The sequence below is a fragment of the Olea europaea genome, unplaced genomic scaffold, assembly GCF_002742605.1.
Source record: "Olea europaea var. sylvestris unplaced genomic scaffold, O_europaea_v1 scaffold1834, whole genome shotgun sequence".
Taxonomy (NCBI): Eukaryota; Viridiplantae; Streptophyta; class Magnoliopsida; order Lamiales; family Oleaceae; genus Olea; species Olea europaea.
Genome location: NW_019236108.1, coordinates 109746 through 129111, shown reverse-complemented (window position 1 = coordinate 129111; position 19366 = coordinate 109746). Strand labels below are relative to the sequence as shown.

The 19366-nt window shown below is 35.5% G+C and overlaps 1 long non-coding RNA gene across 9 annotated transcripts; it reads left to right on the top strand.

Annotated features, from left to right (window-relative positions):
* Positions 1–262: 262 nt before the first annotated feature.
* LOC111378568 lies at positions 263–7040 on the top strand. 9 transcript variants are annotated; one of them, XR_002699871.1, is made up of 5 exons: positions 263–490; positions 1773–1813; positions 2678–4182; positions 4909–5019; positions 5140–7040. It is a non-coding gene; the product is annotated as an uncharacterized LOC111378568 (long non-coding RNA). The 9 variants fall into 9 exon arrangements; XR_002699869.1 differs by having other exon boundaries at positions 2634–4182; XR_002699867.1 differs by having other exon boundaries at positions 1773–4182.
* The last annotated feature ends 12326 nt before the right edge of the window (positions 7041–19366 follow it).

Here is a 19366-nt window from a genome sequence, read left to right as displayed (position 1 = left end):
TTATTGCTTGTTGTGTACATAGCTGTGGAAATAGGGAATCCTTACTTCCAATTGGGCTACAACAGCTTCGGTGCATTTGCCACCATACCGCCTTTACTTCCAAGTTCCAAACTATGACCATTTTGGCATATATCTAAACTCTTGTTCATTATATTGTTGAGTACGGCTTACAAAAATGCACTTATAATTAATAAATTCTTGGTAACTAAAAATAATATCTATAATTGTCTTGCAACAAGTTTATTACTTGGCTATGCCATTTCCTATTCAAAATGCTCCAGTCGGACTCGAGTTGGATCTATCTTGTCAAAGTTGTGGAACACATGCTATTTTTTGTGTCAAACTGGATCATCATGGAGATTCTTTTCCTACGCTGTAGCCTAATTAATTTGACTATGTCCATCAAGCATCTAGTTAGTCGCTAACTAATTGTGATCCTTTTTTGTGAAAGGAGAAAACACCTCTGAAGTAGTACATAAATTGGGCCCTGGTAAAATTTTATATTTGCTTTCATCTAGGGTAACCTTGTTTTATGTGTATGGGTTTCAATTATATTACTTATATCGTGGAATTGAAGACTGTAGCAACGAGATCTTTGTCGGGAAAGGGTTTTGAAATAAGTTTTTGTTTCAGTTGATGCTTTGTGCTTTTGTGTATAAAATCTTCAAATATTTATGCTACTGGAGATTTCTTAGCTTCTTATGTAAAGAGCTCAAATTTGAGCTTCATGCTTTTACATTGACGCTGTTCTGTATTTCTTGCTCTGATTTCATGGAAGACTTGAAAATAGGAAATTGGTGTGTAATTTACATACATGCGTTACAATGGTGTTCTGGGCAAGTCCTTCAAATAGGTAAAAATGTATATCTAGGTTTATGTTAGAAATTCTTGTTATGTTCTTTTCGTATTTACTTTTCTAAATAGTTATGTACTTTTTGGACGTGCTTCTAGGGTTTTAAATCTAATATCTGTTAATCAATCAAGAATTTGAGGGAGATTAAAATTGTTGAAGTCATACATCTTTAAATTGGGATGACAGGTAAAATCATATTGTTGGATTTTAAAATTTTCTTGTGGTTAGCTTTGACATTTGTCCTAAAATTTGAATTTACGGAATTTGTATGGCTTGACATCTATGTATCTATTGATATTCACGCATTGTTATCTTTTATGTTAAATTTCCAAATCTATCAAGCATCTGAGTGATTTAAAATTAGCTTTAGAATTGGTGAAGCAAATTGGTTGCACACGTTGAGGATGAAGCACATACATAGATTTCATTATTATTTAAGCAAAGGGCATGTGGAAGTATTAGTCATCTACAGAAGGAGATTTATCAAAAATTGGATAGTTTTCCAGAGCGTTTTTATTTTTTTACTTAACATAATAAAAACATAAGAATAGGATGAGCAAGAAACCATGACATCTTGGTGATTGCCATATGATATAAGGCACATCGACTAGAGAAATTTAATTTTAAGGTTTAAGATCATTTCTTGCATTTTATGCCATGAACTTAGAATTCAATTTGCTATCGTATGACTTTGAAGAATTGTTTGTTCGGTGGCAAAAATCAATCCAAGAAATGTATTTGGTTCTAGAATTAAACTATTTCATTCTCCTCTTGTTTATTTCATTGCCTTTGTTATTAGGTAGGTCTTTATTTTATGACGACAATTTTGTTATTTATTTTCTTAAAAAGCTGAAAATAGTCCTTATGTTCTATAATTCTTTGTGGTTAATCCTGGACCGAATCTTTGTTTTGTCCACAGAATACACAAGTCCACGGATTTTATGATGAATGCCTACAGAAGTGAGTTCATTAAGTCCAATCCTGATTTGCATCAAAAGTTATTTTCATTTACTTATATTTTTCATACCTAATTGTATCTGGTTAATTTAATAATAGATTGAGAAGATTGTTATAATTTGCATCAAACCAAGATTAGTATATTTTAAAGATGAAAAACAAGGAGTTTTATTCCTTAGTAATGAGATCTCAGAGAAATTGGATGAACTATATTGACAAATTATTTAAAGAAAGGCGTGGCATGGATATTTGGTATTTGACGAAGTCCACTATAGCTAGGAGTTTTATTATACTATAAGAACTCAATCTTTATTGGGGATTAATTGTATAAAGAGGACAAAGATGATAAAAAAAATAAATAAATAAATTATCCTCGATGGAATTAGAAATGTTTGAGCGAGGTGGGTATTTTATGTCTATAATAGAGAATCACTTTTGATTATGCTTCTGTTTCTATTATTATTGATTTGCTTTTGAGATAATAAATAACAATGTTGACGAACCTCATCCTTTCATCAAACAGGCTATCTTCAGCAATTTTTATTGCAAAAGAAGAAGCCACCAAAACAGGACAATGAGCTTCCATTATGTAGCATTGATTACACTTCCTTAAGTTCTTAGTCTAATGATTCATTTTGTTGTGACAAATAAATACTTCTCGAAATATATTTTAGTTTGTTACAATTCACAACTTCGTTGGCAAGGAAAGATATATTTGATTTGGGATAATTTTAATTTCCTATATAATGATATTTGTGCTTTAGTTATACATGGAAAAGGCTATGTACATAATGTCCTTTCGTTTCCTTTATCAACTCAGCAGACATCTACCTACTGTGATAATGAAATAACACTTTTGGCTATTAGAAGTGGGTATGCTGGCTAGGTGTTTGTGCATGCCTCTTGTTTCTATTTACATTGGGGAGATCATCGAGCAAGGAAGCCTCTTATGTCTGACACCTATAAGGTAGTTGTCTTTATTTTGTTGCCCTACCGTTGCACGTGGGAGATAATTTTTCCTCTGTTATAGTATCTATTATTTTGTTAAGTATTTATTTTTATTCAATCAGCTAACTAGGGAATGTGACATTTGAGAGATAAATTTAGGTTTTCAGTTTTTTTTTTCCTAGTTTTGTAGGAGGCTGGTTTGGAATAAATAAAAAGTTGGGTTTAGCTTACTTTCAACCTAAAAGTGAATTTATATGTTGCGTGGGATAGATCCTTGCTATTAGACATACACCTCTGAGTACAATTTTTTTAGCTATCTACCTTTTGGGAATATAACTATTTATCACCACTTGTTAGTTCGTCACTGGTAATCAAATTTGTATTCTACTTTCAAAGATGAACAATAGAACCCTAGATTCTACTTCATTGCGAGAGTGAACATTTTCTCACCATCACAATTCTTTATGACATGGGTAGTATCATTTGGCTACAGTCTAAGCCTCCTTAAGAAGAGGTATTCCTTTTGTCGTTCATTTACTTAGCTTTCAAATTTATGGTACCATGTCGATTCTAATTTATTTGAAGTGTCTCGATCATGAACAGAAAAAGGGGTTTCGCTTGTTATGGCAGTTGCACGCTTTCAAAGGGCATACATCAATCCTCTGATCAAGTTGGCCATTCACTTCGACTATGCATGTCCCCCATTAGCTTTATTGGTTTTTGAGTTCTTTTTTAAATCCATTGCTACTAGAAACGTAGGATATGTTTCTTGAATTTCTTGTTGGTTGCTTTGCAATTATATTATGACTTTATTTTATACATTGGCTTGCATTTGGTGCACAACATAATTTTTCGTTCTTAATACTTTTTTATTCTTCTTTTTCATGTCATTTATGTTGGGAAATTGGATTTCAATGAGATCATTGTTTCTCTTTGATTTCAATGTTGTTGCATATTTATCATAGATTTAATTGTTTGATTTTTCAATAGGTTCATATATTGTTAAAGTAGATGTGTACTAAATTCTTTAAGCACTCTCATTGTCTCGCATGTAACAAATTCTTTTAATGAACCCACATGTAAATTTCTTTGTTCACATTGATTTTTCCTCTACGATCTATCTGTGGTTTATTGTGCTGTAAAATCTCAGTGTATTGTGTTTTTTGGATTTGGTTTAGCTGGCAAATATTTCTCTTCCAATTGCACACATTCTTTAAAAAGTATTTTATCATTTATGGAAAGAATGATATACTTTATTGCATTTTGTGGTTTAGGTTCACTAGCAAGACTTTGTACGCTTTGTTGTTTTGCTTTTGATTATTGCTTTGATCGTCCTTGAATTTAACAATTTGTTTTGTTGAGATGACAGGCAACACAGTTGCTGCTCTCATGGCTCATCTTTGCTCAAGAAACTGAGGTGAAATGTAAGATTAATACTATAAATAAGTGAACATTCATGGAAATGTCTATTGGTGTAAACTTATCTTTATATGCTTCATCAACCATAGAAAATGTTTAGTTCCCAAGCATTCACTATACACATTTAACGGTCAACGTAGAAACACTTTCAAGGCATATTTGCTACATGACTAGGTAGATACAAATTGCTAGCTTCTTCATTTCCCTAATTATTGCCCACATTTACTAAATGAGTCATTATAAAGTAAGAAAATAAAGAACCAATATCTGTTTCTTCATGTTGCGATCGTGATAATAAAAATGGCAAATAAGAACTCAAGATCGAAGGCTAAGGTAAAACATCATATCTCTATCAGATTTGAAATAATCCAACTTTCTATTAGTAATTCAGCCAATTAGTCCAATTTATTCAGGAAGATTTACTGATGTTATTTGTTATGTAAAGTACAACCTATACTCGCTTTAGCCAGATAAGTAAATCTCTAGAGAGAAAATATTAAAAAAGGAATTAGCATAATGTAGAGATATTTGGGGAGCTGAGGAAACAGAGAGAGGAAAACAGAATAAAAAATTCACTATCAAAATAGTGGACAAATTTAAGTTTTAGAGCTATGCTTAAATTATCACATGTTAAGGGCTTCCTCTGCTCTCTATATATTTCATTTTTAACCTACAAATGAACAAACAATTACCTTCAAGTTTTGAAACTCAAATTTGCTCTTTTAATGCAGGACATACAAGTGCAGATGAGACGTTAAGGAGAATTAGGGTATCCATCATGTTCAAAAATTAACGGAACCTGCAGATTTTCAAGAATTGGTGAATTCCAGCATTACGACAAGGTAATTAATGTAATATTTAAATTACACTTCAAAGTATATTCTTTTTGTTTGTCTATTTCCTAGATTGAATCATATTTGTGACAGTATTTAGTTATGTTCATTGCACGTCTTACCATGTAGGTGTACAAACATGAACCAGGAAGCCGCAATTCCTTTTGCTGTCATTGTACACGAGCTTTTAAATATTTTTTTTTTTTTTAAAGTTAAAGGAGGGCGGTACCTCCAAGATTTTATTAATTTGCCCTCACTTGTGACGGAAGAATACCGTGGTTGCATATGGAAAAATGAAAGCAATAAATGAGAAAGACTACTTCCCTTACAATAATTGAAAATGCTAAAGAAAATGTGTTAAGCGGTAAAAAATGAAGTACTACTTCCCTTACAATAAGATTTGATGCAATTAAAGACAAAAAGTAAAAACAACTAAAACTAAAAATTAAAATAGAATTACCATTCACATTCTAACATTGGGCAGTCCATGTCTATCAATTTGTGCGAGTGCTCGAATATGACGTGGTAGGTCAGATGATCCATACATTTGATATCGCCGGTGCTCCCAACCTATTGCGGCAAGAGCGTCTGCAACTTGGTTTTCCTCTCTACAGATATGGGTAACTCTGTCTCTATCGAAGGAGATGATGTCTGCAATCTTTCTGAGTATGCCTCCTTCATCTTTTGTGATGCAATAAATGGCTGCACTGGAATCTGCCTCAACCCAAATGTCTAAAAATCTAAGGCCCCTAGCCAATAGTATCCCATCAAGAATAGCCTTCTAGTATCTTACATTGTTCATACAATGTTGAGAATGCCCTTATGCATTTTCCTGTGTGGTCTCTGACGATACCTCCCCCGCTCGCAAAGTCATCCTTGAAGTTTTTAAACTTGAAGGTATGTCAACTTCTATTTAAGTTTGTAAATTCATTTGGATACTTATTCCTTAGCTTTTGAAATAGTCAAGCATGAGAACGCATGTAGTTGTTTTGATCACTTACGAAGTTTGCAAAGAATTTTGAAGTAGAATGGAATCCCTTATATTAATTCAGAAAGCTCAATGGGCTCCAATAATTCTAAATCGCTCTCCCCTGAATGCAGGGCAACACTCTGACATTGTAACTATCCAAAGGAAAGAAAGACATGTAACAATAAGAATACTTTTACTAGAGTTTCGAATTCACCAGTAGCAATGGTCGTACTAAGCTTTTCCCTTTAAATGAAAATATTCATCAGGGAATGGAAATGGTAATGTCTTAATCCAATAGTATGAAATTCTTTTACAAGATCAATTCAAATTGGCACCCTAGCCATGGGCAATAGACATGCTATAATGGCCACAACAATTGGTCATTTATTTATAGTAATTCACCAGAAAATTGAATCTTTCCTTTTGGTCTTCATCTTCAAGATGGTTATAATCCGTTTTTAGAACTCAATTTAAGTGCTGGGAAGATGATTACAGGTATCAAGCACTTGAATTCAAAATGAGAAAGGTCAAGTATAGCACATGGCCAACTTATGCTCTTTCCCTACAATATGAGAAATTGCTTAATGCAAAAGATGGACTTCAAATTACTGTGGCATTATTGCAGGAGATGTTTATGTCGCTGTAGAAAGTACTTCGATTTTTTGCCCAGGTCTGAAGCATATTGCTGCAACATTGTTTTCTTCAGTTTGGGAGTTCTATCTATCTATTTATTTATTAAACTGCTTTATAGCTATGGTTGGTCCTCCAGTATTTGGGTTGATATGTTAGGAGTCGCTTCGAAAAAGAGGAGCTACAACAAAGTTTTGGAGATTACAAATGATTAAGAGGAAAAAAACCAAGTGTTCAAGACATCAAATATCCAATCAATATAATAAAAGTGGTAGATTCAAATGTGAGTGAGCTGAAGTCATTGGATGTACCGTGGATCATGTGGTAATTTTAGATTCTCTTCTATAGGTCTACTATTGCCCGTTCTATGTAATATCAGAACCATCAAATTTCAGAGTTATTTCAATATCTTTAATAGCAACATGTTAAACTGACTTGTTTTTGAAAAGAACAAAAATTTGGAACGTATATACTAGTTTTGATACCATAATACCAGGAAAAGTTATGATAGGGTTTTGAATATTTGTGGAAAAGAACGACAACTTTCAATCATCAAATATTACACTTTCTATTGGATCCACTAAGGTTAAGGGAGGCCGAATTTTGGCTTCTAATAAGGCTTATTTGTTAGAAACGTTTTGCTTGTTTAGTCTGTAATGATATAACTTATGCATTGTTTGACCCCACATTTTTCAGAAAAATACATTTTTAAATAGTTACTTGACATCATTTCAATCACACATTGTTCGATAAAATAATATGACACGCAAATCTAAAAATTTTCTTTATTTTTTAACCACACATTTTTCATCAATACACTATTTAAAAATGCATTTTTTTAAAAATAATGTGGCTCAAACAAGGGTTTAGTAAGTCTTTCTATATGCTCAATAAGGAAAAGTCTATCCAAGTATAGCCATAGCAAATATTGAGTGGAGAATGTAATTTACGAGTATTTAACACATTAACATTACCTTAAAAATAATCTCACCTGTACTAGTATTTGCTTAAAATTTCGAGTTAAAAATTTTAATTTATGAGTAAATTTTACTATTATAAGTTAATTTTATAATTTTGAGTTCATAATTTTAATTGAATTTTTTACGTATAAGTAACTTTTAATATTTTATAATTGAATTTTAATCTTGGCTAATTGCACAAAACGTTCACACATTTCAATATTATTGTATAAAACGTGCATACTTTCCATTTATCATCATCATCATCATTATCATCATCATTATTATTATTTTGCATTTCACACTTATTTCGATCTTTCATTATCGAAATCATCATTTGTATCCATTTTCTCAATTAAAAGTTGTGAAATGATGAATTTAACATCATTTTTAAATAAAAGAAAAGAAAAAAACTAATTGTAATCATTCCCAAATTTTCAAAAAATTACAAATGAGTTACAAATATATAATTAAAAATCAAAAATAAAAAAAAATAAAAATCAAAAACTCCGTCCAACCAATACCCAAACCGTCGAACCTCCATACCTTTGGACTACCATTACTGCCCTCTACACATACCACCTACCCACCAGCCTTAACGCTACTAGATTTGGTTGGAATTGATGGCCAAAATCTTCATCACAAGCATGTACTTTCCTTTTTCGATTTGTAATTTGGAGGCCAAATTTACGAAGACACATAGGTGAAATTAATTCGTTTTGATCAGGTGATGTCGGAATGGGTGGTCTGTGATCATGGGTCCTACCATCAGCATTGAAAATCGTGACTAAAAGTTGCATTTTCACTTGATTTGATAATTGGGGCAATAAATTTTGATTGTGTTGAATTTTTTTTTTTTTTTTTTTTTTTTTTTTTTTTTTTTTTTTTTTTTTTTTTTTTTTTTTTTTTTTTTTTTTTTTTTTTTTTGGTTTTTTTTTTTTTTTTTTTTTTTTTTATGTTGCAAGACCATGAATAGGTGTACTCTGATGAGTATAATCAATTGATGTGATGGAAAGGGCATGGGTCTCGTCAAAGAATGTGGTGCAATCCATTTTTATGTTGACAATTTGCTGATTTTGGGCTATCAATTTCGGCCAAATCTGGTGGCTTTAGGGCTGGTGGCTAGGTAGTATGTATAGAGAGGGGGTAAGGGCTACCCAATGGTATAGAGTTTCAACGGTATGGGTGGTGATTGGTCAGAGTTTTTAGGATTCAAAATGAGGTGGTTTGCCGAAATTTGGTGGTTTTTCAATTTTGATTTTTAATTATATATTTGTGACTCATTTGTAATTGTTTTGAAACTTTGAGACTATGATTGTAATTATTTTTTTTCTTTTCTTTTTGTTCTATTTAAGTAAGAGTGCATATTTGTCATTTCACAGCTTTTAACTGAGAAAATGGATGAAAACGATGATTTTCATAGTGAATTATGATAATATGGGTGAAAATGCTAAAAAAAATGAAAAGTACGAACTTTTTGTACAATAATATTGAAAGATATGAATGTTTTGTACTAATTACCCTTTTTATTTTATCAGTAATATTTTTATTTTTATTTTTTTACATAATTTTTTTTACCTATAAGTAATTTTTAATTATAATGTAATTTTTCTTATCTTATAAATAATATTTTACTTAGAAATGATTTTTTAATTAATATAATTTGTTCATTGAAAATAATTATTTACAAACGGTAAAATTAGAAAAAGAACATGAGAAATGGCCAAAACCAGTTGATTTAGTAGGTTGAGAGAACATACTAAAATTACGCTACATTGATTTTGGGTGATTTTAAACCATCCAAAAATTGGTGCACAAACAAACTAGCAAACACCGATTTTTCCAACCCTTCATAAGCGATGCTATCCAAAATCGGTCAAGAAAACTCTCAAGCAGGATTTTGGGAAATTTGATTCTTCAAAATGTGGCTAATTTAGCATGCATGTCATGAATTATGTTTCTTGCACCGCGTTTATTCTTCTACAGTTAAACATTCCATTTTAAAGTATTTGCCTTCCCTTCTACTTATTCTTATTCCTATCGTACTGGGGAGAAGGAAAAGATCAGAATCAAAAGGTTAAGTCTTGGTGATCAAACGATAAACCTGGTTGGATTTGGAGGTTTAACGCCCTGATTTTGTAGGTGAACCAGCCAATTCGATTGTTATTTTATTGAGCAAGCTTATGGTTTTTAACAAAACCAATAGGAAACTTAACAAGATCAAACGAAAAATGAAATAAAAATATTGAGATATCTGATAAGTTTATGCTCTCTTATTTTGGTTAGTTCACTGCTTCGTATATACACATATAAAACCTGGTACATATCACGGATTTTTGAAGTTACACGATTAGGACGAATAGGCCCAAGTTTAGGCCAAATTCGAACCCCCTCGAATATTGTACATACCATCGCTTATACACTTATGATTCAGTAGATTGTCGAGATATTGCCTGACACCCTAGACGGGCAAGTCCCTGAGACGACCAAAGGAACGACTTACCCCAAGTCCCATCTAGGCACGATCAATAGCCTAGAAGAGACGAGGTCGTTCTTCGCCAGAGGGATATATCTTCTTGTCGGAGGAGTGAGTAAAACAATAGGCTCCCCGATGGGCAGAAATAATGTGAAGGTTATCAAATTCAACCAAAAGAGGCTCTCATTCACGAGATGGACATCATATTTTGAGAACCCTTTGTAGGCGGCGACACGCGAAATGCACAAAGAAATTATGCTTGAGAGGCTAAGCATCTCCCACTGACAAGTTACGTAGTTGATAGCAACTCCAGAACAAATCAAGCATCACCTGTCATCTTTACTCAGGAAGATGAGGAAGGAGTCCATTTTCCTCATTGTGATGCTTTTGTGGTAAGGCTGTGGTGGCCCGAAACGAGCTCAAACGATTGTTAGTTGATAATGGTAGTTCCTTGAACATTCTTTTAGATCTACCTTCGATAAAATGATTTTGGATCGCGAGCTAACTCTTACCGCCACTTTCCTATATGGATTCACCGGTGATAGCATTACCTCGAGGAGGAGGATCACACTTGCGGTGAAAATGTGAGAATCACCTCAAACCACATTGCTCTTTATAGATTTTTTGATCGTCGATAGCTGGTCGACTTATCATGGGTGTTGGGAAGACCCACCCTAAAAGATTTGGGAGCCACCATCTCCATCCACTAGTTATGCATAAAATTTCCAATCGAGATTGGATGGGAACCGTGAGAGGTAGCAAGAGAGAGGCACGAGAGTTTTACATAAGTTCTATAAGGAAGGCTGAACCTCGGGATGTCAATGTTTTTATAGTTGACATGGATGTCCCAGGTAAGGTACGCCTGAGCACGAAGATGTTGAGATGATTGACGCTCTTCCCGAACGCAATGAAGTATTTATACTTGATAAAATTATCCTTGCGTGGCTGAACATGATCCCCAGACAATCCCGATTGAGGAATTGAAAAGTTTTCCAGTGGACTTCCTGGATCTCACCAAAATGTTGAAGGTGGGTAAGGGCCTCTCGACAGATCTAAAAGAGAAACTCAAGGACTTCCTAAGTAGAAACCTTGATGTCTTTGCGTGGAGGCATGAGAACATGGTAGGCATTGACCCCAAAGTCAGGTGCCACCACCTAAAAATTGATCCTAAGGTTGCCCTATTTAAGCAAAAAAGAAAAGCCTTGACCCGAAAAGATATGAGGCCCTAAAGGAAGAAGTACAGAATTTGATCGAGAATGGCTTTATCAGGGATGCTATCTACCCGAAGTAAGTCTCCAATCTGGTGCTAGTGGAGAAGCACAATAGAAAATGGAGAGTATGTATTGATTTTAGCAATCTTAATAAGGCCTGCCCCAAGGATAGTTTTCCATTTCCTAGAATTGATCAATTGGTAGACTCCACCATCGAATATTAGTTGAGCTTCATGGATGCCTACTTAGGCTACAATCAAATTCCCATGTTCCCGGCTGATGAGGAGAGACCTCTTTTATCACAAATAGAGGTCTATACTACTATAAGATGATGCCCTTTGGCTTGAAAAATGTCAGAGCTACCAATCAAAGGCTTGTTAACAAGATATTTGCCAACCTCATTAGTAAGACGATGGATGTCTACATGGATGACATGCTTGTCAAAAGTTTGAAGGTAAATGAACATGTGGCACACCTAAACGAGACCTTTCAATTTTTTTGAAGATATAGGATGAGGCTTTATCCTCTTAAATGTGCATTCGGTCTTGTATCTGAAAAGTTCTTAGGATACATGGTCAACTAGAGAGAAATAAAAGCTAACCCCAAGAAAATTAGAGCCTTGATCGAGATGAGATCCCTCTAGAAGCCAAAGGAGGTCCATAGCTTAATTAGTCGCGTGGCTGCACCTAGTCACTTTATATCAAAAGCTATCGATAAATGCCTCCTGTTCTTCAAGGATCTAAAAGGAGAGAGAAGGTTCCAATGGATAGAGGTGTGTGAAAAAGCCTTTTAGGGCCTGAAAAGGTACCTAAAGCAGGCCCTCCTCCTCTCAAAGCTGAAGCTTGGAGCAGCTCTACAGTTATACGCGACGGTCTTCAATGATGCCATCAGCGCAGTTCTTATAAAAGAAGAAGGTACCACCCAGCTACTAGTGTACTATACCAACACGGCATTTCCGGCACTAGAGACACGCTATCTCGATATGGAGAAGCTAGCCTTGGCCTTGATCATAGCTTCCAGAAATTTAAGCCCTATTTCCAAGCCCACACAATACATGCTTTGACCAATTTTCCCCTAAGGCAAGTACTTCAAAAGCCTGATGCCTTAGGAAGACTATTGAAATGGGTAGTGGAACTTAGTAAATTTGTTATCTTTTCAAGATAAGGACAACCATCAATGGCTAAACCATAGCCGATTGTGTGGCGGAATTTTATAATGTGCCAGAAGTGGAAGAAGTGATGGAGCCCGTTGAGCCCCTACGTGGAATTTGTTCGTGGATGGGTTGACTAGAGACACTAGCTCGGGAGTTGGGGTGGTCCTAGTTAGTCTTAAGGTCATAATTTGAACCGAGGGGTGAGGTTCGAATATAAGGCTACCAACAATGTGTATAAGGCACTCCTCGTCGGCTTCAGATTAGCCAAGAAAATGCAAATGAAAAGACTGCTCATCAATAGTGACTCCCAGCTGATTGTGAGCCAAGTTTATGGCAACTTCATTGCTCAAGACAAAAGTATGGCTTCTTATCTGAAGTTATTGATGGATTTTCTTCCATCCTTTGAAGAATTCAAATAATTCAAATCCCGCATGTCAAGAATGCACTATCCAAGCTAGCTAGTAGAAAAGACTCAGATTGTTGGCAATAGTACCAATTGAACACCTCTTAAAGTCGTCTATTGATGCCTCAGATGTGACGTAGGTAGTAGGCACTCCCAACTGGATGCTACCTATTATTCCCTATCTTAAAGACCAGGTTATTCCTAACAATAAAGAGGAGGTCGACAAATTGAGACGAAGGTCCGCTCATTTTGTATTTGTTGATAATATGCTCTACAACAGGGATTTTTCATCCTCCCTTCTTCGATGTGTAGGTGGGAAGAAAGCCATGTATATACTCAGGGGAGGCCATGAAGGTTTTTGTGGCGACCACTCAGGATATCTGGCTTTGGCTCAGAAAGTACGGAGGAATGGTTACTACTGGCCCACCTTGAAAAAAAAGGCCCTTGGATTTGTGCGTGTGCACGAAATAATGATTTCGATTTAAATCCGCAAGTGTACAGTTTGTAACAAGTAATAAAGTGAAAAATTAAATCCTAATGTCATCCCAGAAAGATTGAGTAGTTTAATTTTACCTAACTTGGCCTTAACCGAAATCGATTTTCCTAACGTGATTTGTTGTAACTTAAATTAACCCTAACTTAGACTAAATATGCAAATATGTATGAATTGAATGAACTAAAATGCAAAATGGATGCTGAATGCAAGTTTGATGTAATCATTGAATATGAAGCGCACTAGGATCACGAATCCCTAAGCAATGCTCACTTTTAACCCTAGTTCCACAATTTGACATCACGTTGAATTTTTGAAGAATCAATGCTGCTAAATCTATCCAACAATCTCTCTTGAGTAATCTTAAACCTATTCTCATATACCACCATCTATATCTATATAACGGGTGTAAATATACAAGAATGTATGTAGTTTTGTGAGCACTTAAAGATTCACGCAAGGCATAGATGTGTATCTCTATCCCCTATCGGATCCTATGATGATTTATACCATGTCAAGATTCATGTAGCACCCTGGTTTTGGAGAGTGATTTAAGTTTTCCTCATGAATTAGTTATTTGCTTCCATGCATTCATCAGTTCTTTCTATGAACTTCGCAAACATTTCTTCCAACTGAAATGTCTCCTCCTGCTGAAATTGCCACTTAAAGATTCACGCAAGGCATAGATGTGTATCTCTATCCCCTATCGGATCCTATGATGATTTATACCATGTCAAGATTCATGTAGCACCCTGGTTTTGGAGAGTGGTTTAAGTTTTCCTCATGAATTAGTTATTTGCTTCCATGCATTCATCAGTTCTTTCTATGAACTTCGCAAACATTTCTTCCAACTGAAATGTCTCCTCCTGCTGAAATTGCCCCTGAGGTCTATTATGATCTTGAAATTGATTTTGGTCACCACCCTAAGAGAGATTTGGATGCTCTCTCCAACCTGGACTGTAAGTGTCCGAAGTCAGATAGTTTTGTTGACGTTGACCCCATTGCGCGTACTTTACTTGTTCCATTTCCTGTGATAAAATTGTGCATTCTACCGTACTATGATTCACTCCACATTCTTCACAACTTGGTTTTCGTGCATGTATTGCATTTGTTGACTGTGATATGCTTTCCACCTTATGAATAAGCATCCATATCATACATACCTGGCACCTTCTTTTGAACAGCTCAGATGCGGACATGGCTGAAGTGATAACTACTGTCTCAAATAGTTTCAACACTTCATCAATGGTTTTTGTTGACAATGATCCGTTAGACGAAGAATCGACATACTTTGGAAAGATGGTAATAGTCCTGCATACAAATATTGGACCTGGAGTCCCTTGCTGATCCCATGATACGGACATTTTCGAAGCATATTCTTGAACCTATTCGAGGCTTCATCAAATGATTTGGAGTCACCTTGATGGAAGATAGAGATATCATGCTTCAATTTTGCTATTTTGATAGGTGGGAAGAACTTCATATAGAATTTTTTGCCCTAAGTCATTCCAGGTGGTAACGTTGGCGATTGCTTGAGAATCCAACTATTCAATTGCTTTATCTCATAATGTATGTAAGAACAACCTCAATTTGATAGCATCGTCTGAGATCCCATGATATCTGAAATGTTAGGACATCTCCAAGAATCAAAAGACGTGCGTGTGGGTTTTCTTCAACTCTGCCATAAAACTAATGCCCATTCTGAAACAATTGTATCACATTGGTCTTCAATTGGAAGTTAGGCTCCCCAAAAAGTGGATACACGATGCTAGATTGGCTTTGGATTATTTGAGGAGTCATGAAATCTCCTTTGTGCATGTTGCCTTCATCTACTACCTCTTCTTTATGGCTGGAATGATAGAATTATTCTGCTCGTTAGTCATTTGTTGTTGTTATGTTTCTCTAGTTTCTCTTTGCAATCGATGAAAAGTTCGCTCAACTTCTAGATTAGAGGAAATTAGGTCTCTTCCAGTCGATCTTAAGATGCAAATCTGTGAGAAGACCAATAGTAGCACTTAGACACTAAAAAAATAAATTGAATAACAAAATAAACTAAACCAACCACTCAATACAACAATCTATTAGATCTAAGGTTTCAATTCTTCCATGTTTGAGTGATAACATATTGTTCCATGGAGCTAAGGTCTAAAATATGGAAGAAATAAGCGTTTCCACGACGGGAGGATTAGGGAAATCCTCTTGATTACAGCTTTCTCCAGACCTCCGTGAAAAGCATGGAAAAAATAAAAGCTAAATTGGCTAAAGGTATGGGTCATAATTATTATGAAGAACCCGCATGGCCCAATGATCTTTTATATATTTTTCCAGTAGGCGTGTACATGAGAAAAGCAAGGAGGTCAACCTCTTTCAAATATACAATATGGATTCTAGCAATGCAATGAGTGCTAGAGCATCTCGGTTTGAGTGTTCGCAACAAGTAATAAAGTAGAAAATTGAGTCTGAATGTCGTCCCACAGAGATTAAATAGTTTCATTTTACCTATTTCGACCTTAATCGAAACCGAATTGTCAAACTTGATCTATTGTAACTAAATTTAACCCTACTTAAGACTAAATATGCAAATATATATGATTTGAATGAACTAAATGCAAAGTGAATGTGTTGAATGCAAATTGATGTACTCAAAGAATATTAAGCGCACTAGGATCACGAATTTCGAAGCAATGCTCACTTTTAACCTTAGTTCCACAATTTGACATGTTGAATTTTTGAAAAATCAATACTTCTAAATCTATCCAACAATCTCTCTCGAGTAATATTGAACCTACTCTCATATACCACCAACCTATATCTCTGTGATGGGTGCAAACATATAAGAATACATGTGGTTTTGTGAGCACTTAAAGATTCACGCAAGGCATAGAGATATATCTCTATCCCCTATCGGACCCTATAATGATTTATACCATGTGAAACTTATTCCCCTCTTCTCTTGAATGGATGAAATAAGCCACCACACTCACACATTTACATGCACATAATCATGGAAGAAATTAATTGTACATAAACAATTCAAAAAATTCCGTTACGTGTTTTGAAGTCAATATTGTAAAAGAAGAAATCAGAAATTCACATTACAAGGTTCATCGATCTCCTAGTGCATAAAAATCTAGTCTAGCATGGACAAACTAACAAAATACACAAAAACTTTAAGAAACGATATCACCTGTGTAAGAAATGGCGTGTAATCCCATCGATCTTCGCGTTTCTCTTCGTTATTGAGATGTAAAATCACCTCCAAGATGCGTTATTTTTTCTCCCAATGCATTCTTTACTCAATTTGATGGCTCAATGATTTTTATATCTGTCATGCGGCCTCTTTCCATAAGTATTTAAAGCAGAGAAGGAAACTAAAAATTGCACGGACAATTTTGTACCATGCGACTGCACGTTATGCATGATTGTCCCTTCAATTTTTTTATTACCACCATGCGACTGTGTGGTGGTTTATACCATGCAACCGTATCGTGTAAGGTTTCTTCCCAAAAGTGGTATTTTGGTCCCTGAACTTCAAATTTCTTGCATATTGACTCTTTTCTCATTGTTCTTTTCCCAATACTTCAAATCTTCAAGAAATTAGTCCATGATTCTTTAATACCTTTCTCTATGCTTTCAATTCATATTTTGGTTATTTGATCCCTGAACTTTCGTTATCTTCTATTTTGGTCTCAAAAATTAAGCCATAACTCAAACGCTTTGATCAACAATAAGTCATGTTTTGTGGCCAAATAAATGTGTAAAAATGAACTTATCAATGCGCAAATGTGACGAGTGCCAACGCTTTTCCCCTATTCAAAAGGGGTATGGATTGATGAACTGCCACAAGGGCTTTGGGCAATCCAAACCACCACTAGCAACAATTTTGTAAAATCAACAATAAACAGCAGGAGGTAAGGTAGTCACGTGCTTCGTAGTACTAGGTTGGCACTGTGCATGTTGAGGCTGTGTCTCCCTCTACCGCCTGTCACTTGTCCCTGAACTAGAACCATTAATACCTTTCTCTATGCTTTCAATTCATATTTTGGTTATTTGATCCCTGAACTTTCGTTATCTTCTATTTTGGTCTCAAAAATTAAGCCATAACTCAAACGCTTTGATCAACAATAAGTCATGTTTTGTGGCCAAATAAATGTGTAAAAATGAACTTATCAATGCACAAATGTGACGAGTGCCAACGCTTTTCCCCTATTCAAAAGGGGTATGGATTGATGAACTGCCACAAGGGCTTTGGGCAATCCAAACCACCACTAGCAACAATTTTGTAACATCAACAATAAACAGCAGGAGGTAAGGTAGTCACGTGCTTCGTAGTACTAGGTTGGCACTGTGCATGTTGAGGCTGTGTCTCCCTCTACCGCCTATCACTTGTCCCTGAACTAGAACCACGACTCCTTTCATCCCTTGATGGAAGAAGGCAATCCCACCATAAAAGATGCATGAGCCCCCAAGGTGTAAAGTAATACCAGTCCTTAGACTTGTCTTTCCCTAAGATCCGAGGTTGGAACAGGGTTTGGAAGACATACAAAGGCATGTCCTTCCCTAATGATGCTTCTTTCTATAGGAAGTTTGACTCGCTAGCTCCACCAATTTGGCAGAACTTGGTTCGGAGGCAACATGATATTCTTAATCATAACCCTAAAGAAAGGGTATAGAGGAAGATGCATACTTGACTTGAACAGGTATTCGCTAACTGACACACATCGTGGCCTTGATAAATAGGCACGTTCGTGGACGTAAGGGTTATGTTGGAAGATATCCTAGTAGCCCCTCTATCTGCCTCGTAATCTATGGGCTCCTTGGTCATTGCATAATATTCGACCTCTTACCCACTCGACACTGCCTCTCACTGAACCTCACGATATCAACCAACTCTCTACTCGCCCCAGAATCCATGTCAAAATTCAAAAATTAAAGAAGATAACAGAAAGAAATTTCGTAAGATAATACCTAAGCGCAAAGAACTCTAAAAAGACGGAGAAGGCCGGGAAATAGAAATAAAGCTGGATCACAAAAAAGTTTCAGGAAAATCTGCAAAAGTAAAGGTTTCAAAATGGGGATTGCTTGGCTTTTATATGAAGGTAAAATGAATCCTGGCTTTTAGATTGGAGCTCGATTAATCTGAACCATCAATGTCCATATGAATCTGAAGTGTAGAATTCAAAAGGTTTTTCAAACCAACGCCTTAGATTAATACGTGCTACTTACGCACCACCCAGGCACATCATCTTTTGAAATCCCAAACTATAACCATCATTGCGCATTTAATGCAACGACCGTATGTGCATTGGAAGTTGTAACAGTTCGACTGCTTTTTCTTCATAATGTGCACTAACATCAAATTATTGGCACGATTAACGAAAGTAATCATCACAAAAAAAGAGCCTCGACACTTTAGCATTGACCTGCCTCGGCCTCAAATGAACATCCATCTTCAAGTGAAAGAAGGCTCAGAAGTTCAGCATATCATGCCTCGGCTTGAAATCACATTTAGCTACAACAATAAAATAAGCCTCAGCACCTCAGTAATTTCCATGCCTCGGCTTCAAATAAATAATTTGACAATTATAAAACAATCAAAATCAACAGTTTTGACAATGTCCGGCCTCGACTTCAAATTAATTTCAACAATCAAACAAAATGAGCCTCGACAACCCAGATTTCCTATCTCAGCCTACAGTCGAATGCGATCATAATGAAATTCAGGTATTAATCACGCCTCAGTGCTATCAACTTTAAACTCCAACCATGATATTAATAACTATACTTCGGTTTGGAGGGACTATTATTGGAGTCAAAAAAATTTTAAAAATTTTCCCAAAAGGAACTCAAAAGACTCTATCTGAATATTGAAGTTCACGCATAGCATAAATAACTATACCTGGACTTAGTAGAGTATTGGTATGCCTCATCACATGTGGCTCTACGTGGTCGACCCACTGTAGCCCTTGGCCCACTTAAGCTGAAACACGAGGCATGGTGATCGAGGCTTTGAAGCCTATGGAATGCAGCCAGCGTCAACCCTTCCAAAGTTTAGGATTAT